This window comes from Arvicanthis niloticus, chromosome 30 (assembly GCF_011762505.2).
Source record: "Arvicanthis niloticus isolate mArvNil1 chromosome 30, mArvNil1.pat.X, whole genome shotgun sequence".
In the NCBI taxonomy this organism is placed as follows: Eukaryota; Metazoa; Chordata; class Mammalia; order Rodentia; family Muridae; genus Arvicanthis; species Arvicanthis niloticus.
The window spans coordinates 4260285-4265421 of record NC_133438.1 but is presented as its reverse complement, the minus strand read 5'-3'; the positions used below and the strand labels follow the sequence as shown (position 1 = coordinate 4265421).

General features: G+C 46.2%; 1 protein-coding gene across 2 annotated transcripts in view; it reads left to right on the top strand.

Annotated features, from left to right (window-relative positions):
* Positions 1-550: 550 nt before the first annotated feature.
* The window catches only part of Smim17 (small integral membrane protein 17), a 15818-nt gene continuing 11231 nt past the window's right edge, over positions 551-5137 (top strand). Inside the window, exon 1 of one of the 2 annotated variants that reach the window (XM_076927605.1) lies at positions 551-781. The gene's annotated coding sequence lies outside the window, so the exon portion shown is untranslated. The remainder of the gene's footprint in view (positions 782-5137) is intronic. The other variant, XM_076927604.1, reaches the window with a different exon arrangement.

Here is a 5137-nt window from a genome sequence, read left to right as displayed (position 1 = left end):
TATGATGCCACTAACAGTTATTGGACACTTTCTAAGAATTCTGCATATTAAATGGGGCTTGATGGTACATCCCTAATAAACCCAGCGATGGAAATAGAGGCAAGAGGATCGGAAGTTCAATGACACATAGTGAGTTCAGAGTCAGTCTGGGCTATAGATCTGAACTCAGAAAAAGACAAACAACAATAAACAACTCTGCATGTATTATTTTCTTATTTTTTACCTTCACAGAAATCCTGAGAGTGGTGGCGGTTATTCCTATTATTCTCACTTAGTAGACTGGAAAAATGAGGCACAGAAATATTAAGTAATATCCCTAGATGACACAGCCAGCACCCAACTCCAGCTATGGAACCTCAGGGCTTCAGGCTGACAAGCCTTTGTCTGAGCTCCTTCCAATCTCCTCTCATCCTAGAACCGGGGATTTTTAGAGTAGAGAACCTAGAAGGGACAAGTGCAAAAATCTGGCCATAGCAGGTGTCTGCACGCTGGGCTGTGACATAACTTAATTGGGGATGGAGGGCGCACTCCACCTTGGCTAGACCCTCAGAACCTGTACAACATCGGATCTCCTGCAACTACACCACAGGCTCTGTCACTACTGCAATCTGTCTCCAGTTTTCTTCAGACGCAGGCTCCCAGCAAGGAGGAGGAGGAGGAAGAGAGAAGGCCGCCTCCTTCTCTTCCCCCGACGTCCCACCTCCCACCCGCAGCTTCTCTGCGCAGCCGCAGTCCTTGCAGCTCCAGCTCTGCGGTGCTTGGAAGGGTCTGATTGGGGAGGGTGAGTCCTTAGAGGGACCCCGCAGGCGGGAAGCGGGCGGGAGATTGGGCTGCGGGCGTGGGCATTCACGTGTGACTGTGCATGCGTGTGCATGCGTGTTTCTGGTGTGGGCGCGTTCACAGGACAGTGGCTCTAGGTCTGGGGTGTGGGAATGGAGGGTCCATGTGGGAGAAGACGGCGGGGAGGGGCGTCTAACCAGGTTGGGTCCACTTTTCTGCTAACCTGATCATTTACCCGGCGCCTGAACATTGAACACGAATTTCAGCAACCAGGGAGAAAGGATCCTGCAGGGAGCTTACACTCAGGCGTCTGTGTTCCTTCGTGTATCTGTGCACGTGCACATTGTCTCTCCATCCCCTAAGGGAAGTCCCCAATTTCTCTGTTGGGCTCACTGCACCTGAGAATTTGGTTGCACGGGACGCATTGTGTCTGTCCTGGGCTCCGTGTGTGGTATCCTCCAACAGGCCAGGAGCATGGGTTGTGAAGTCCTACAGGTGCAGTGTGTAAGGAACAGTCTCAACTCTCCTGAGCTCTGCAGCTGTGATGGAGACCCTTGCCCATCTGTGCAATGGAGCCATAACTGTAACTACTAAGTAGGGCCTGCAATCAGAACGTTCATCACAGGAAACGGTGCTCTGTTACTGTTGTTGTCGTCGTCGTCGTCATCATCATCGTCGTCATCATCATCATCATCATCATCATCATCATCATCACTATTATGGCGATTTTCCTCACTCTCACTGACTCTCATTCTTTCCCCTCTGCAGGTGATACGTTTTCTAATTCACAAAGAATCCCACAGATAGTGAGATGTGAATCCCCGGGCTCCCCTTCTCTTCCTCTCCACTTCCTTTAACTGCACATGCAGGATCCTCTAATCTCCCCCCTTTTCCCAGGTTTCCCCATGTGCCACTGGCTCCTACCCTCCTTTTCTTAATTTATTTTTTTTAAAGTAACATTTATTTGTATAGGACACAGAATTCAGAGGACAACTTGTGGAAGTTGGTTCTCCTAGAAATTGAACTCATATGGTCAGGCTTGGCAGCAAGCGCCTCTCACTCGCTGAGCCATATTGTCACCCTCCCTACCCCACACCTGTAGTTTTCTTCTCTAGCTCCTGCTTCTCAGTCTAAACCTGCAATAAACCATGGTCCATATAGAAAGTAAAGCAATAAACAAACCCGATCTGAGGATACGCTAATACTCCTTCCCACCAAAGTGTGTGTGTGTGTGTGTGCGCGCACACACGCACACACACACACACACACACACACACACACACACACGTGCGTGCACATTCTTGTATCTCAATTTGGTTTCAAAACTTACTATGTATGTGAAGATGATTTTGTCCTGATCCCCCTGCCTCTACCTCCTAAGTGATGGGATTGCTGGAGAGCATCCTGGTGCGGGATTTACCTACGCAGTGCCGGAGACAGAGTTCTAGGCAAGCATTCTACCACAGCTACATCCCTAGCGCTGTTACTCATCCACGGCGACAGTTTTGTCTTTTCATCCCCCCCCCCCAACATACACCCCAACTCTCACTGAGGTTGCAAACTGTCAGCCCCAGGGTCTACTGTACATCTGACATTGCTGTTTGTCTTATGGGATGCTTCCTTTCTAAACAGTTACAATAATGAGCGTTGTAAAGCTGCAGGCTTTGTCTCAAAAATAAATAAATCAAAGCCAGAAGAAAAGAGACCACGAGAGGGAGACATGAGGATGAGGAAGGGCGGAGCACAGGCAGAAGGACATGAGTTAGAAAGACGTTACAAAGATTTTTTTTAAAATTTTAACTTTTTTCATAGTTTTTTTTTTAATGGTAGATAAGTGAATTTGACTTCCTGGGTACTGAAGCAGTAAGAACCATGACATAAGTAACTAACCAACAAACTAACTAAAGTAAGTGTTAGTAGTAAGTATAAAATCCCAAGTAAAGCTACAGGGCTTCAGTATACACACACACACACACACACACACACACACACACACACACACACACCGAGATAAACGTAGTTGTGGGTCTGGGCGTGTATTTGAACAGCTTCTTTAACCTGACCGTGTGATGCTTTTATTTGTGAGTTCATTAGAAAAAGGCAATTTTATTTTTAAAATTTTAAAGTGCAAACGATGTCATCTGAGAACATAACTTTCCAGTCTCCTGAGAAATCAGGTGACAGCCTTGTGTCCCTTGTTTTTGCCAGGCTGCAGAGGCAGGGCAGCTCCTCCCAAAAGGACACTTGATTGATCTACAATCTTCAGTGCTCCCCGTTGTTCCTCCCATGCTGCAAAATGGCTGCTGGTTCTTATTTGCTTTGTGACATATTCCTCTGGATCAATTTGCATTTTGTTTTTCCGTTGTGAAGTGAAAGCCACGGGGAGGTTCTTGGTTGATTTATTTTATTCTTGCTCTGTTTCTGATGTGCTCCGGAGGTGTTTGTGTTCTGATCATTGGGGACAGCATTTCTGTCTGCTGTTTGGTCCTGCCTGCTCGCCTACAGGATGTCTGTAGCTCTGGTGTGCAGCCGGTTTATCCATGGGCTCTTGAGACTCCACTTTTGGGCCTGGCCCAAAGTTCTCATGAGAAATCTTCGGGAAATTTCATAACCATGGCTAGCAAGTATTTATTCATGGAGAGGTGATGTTTAAATTAAGGTTACTGTGGTGGTTTGAATAGGTATGGCCCCCATAGACTCATGTGTCTGAATGATCAGTCCAACAGGAGTGACACGATTAGGAGGTGTGGCCTTATTGAAGTAGGTGTGGCCTTGTTGGAGGAAGTGTGTCACTGTTGGGATGGACTTGGAGGTCTCTTCTGTTCAAGCTCTGCCCAGTGTAGAAGCACAGTGTCCTCCTTGCTGCCCACAGATCTAGATGTGGCACATCCAGCTCTTGCAGCGCATGTCTTCCTGGCTGCTGCCATGCTTCCCGCTCGGATGACAATGGACTACATCTCTGAAACTCCAAGCCAGCCCCAATGAAATGTTTTCCTTCACAAGAGTCGCCTTCGTCATGGCGTCTTTCACAGCAGTGGAAACCCTACGCCAGTTAGCCTTGAAGGCAGGGTGCGTCTTCGAGCCAACAATGCAAGGAGAAGGAACATACCCTTTAAACTTTCGTTCAGTGGGTGTTCTGTCCCTGCAGAAATCTCAAAATGCCTCCGTGAGGTGGCTGCTGTTGTCACCGGTGTCTTTCATGGATGAACAGTTTGAACTCAAGAGGTCGTATGTCCTAGGACACACAGCAAGTGCACAGCAGAGGTTATATTCACCGGCACACAGTTACCTCTGTGCTTGCTTTACCTGCCACTGGTGATGGTCCAGCAGCCAGAAAACTGTAGCCATTATCTTCCCACTGTACTGGCAGTTTTTAAAAATGTGAGTGCTTGGAATTGGAACTTGGGTCTTCATATATTTAAATATATAACATATATTCATATATATATATATATATATATATATATGTACATGTGTAGGTAATGCAGTTTATATGCAGGCAAATATATATTTCTAGTTAATTCACACCTGTCTCCCTTGTATATATAAATGGGAATGTATTTACCCACTTCCTGTTGATAGACACCTAAGGTACAATACTTTGTTTGACTTCTTAGAGTTACGACATAGTCTAAGCTGGCCTCGAATCTGAGATCCTGTCTTGGTCTTTGGAGTGCTGAGATGTTCCAGATGTTCCAGATGTTCCAGCTGCATCCAGTGGTTGTTCAGATTGGTTTTCTGGTCTTATGTAACCCAGGCTGGTATATTGAGCTCATTATGTAGCCGAACTGATTTTCCTGCTACGTCTACTCTCTGAAAGCTGGGATTAGATGACCGCACCCCACGGTTGATGTCCGCTTTGTGTAGTACTGGCGGTCGATCCCAGGGCTTTGAGCGTGTAAGGCAAGAGTTCTACCAACTCCCCAGATCCAGCAGTTAATCGTTTAAAAATATTTGTAGTTTTAAAAATTTGTTTGTGTGTCTGTGTATACGTACGCGCATGTGCATGCAAGTGCCCTCAGAGGCCAAAAGACGATGTTAGAGTCCCTGGAAATGGAGTTACAGAGTGTCATGAGCTGTTGCATGTGGGTGCTGAGAATTGAACCTGGGTCCTCTGCAAGAGCAGCCAGTGCCCGTAACTGCTCAGCCACTTTTTTAGTCCCAGTTAACTATAAAGGTGTAAATAGTAGTTTCGATTATACATATAAACAGTTTTGTGTTGTTCTTCTGTGTCTGCGTATAGCATATGCAAATGTGTGCACACAGCTGCCCATGTCGGCACACAAAGACCAAAGGATGTTTTCCTCAGTTCCTTTTTTTTTTTTTTTTTTAAACATTATTTAGTTTTGAAGCAGTA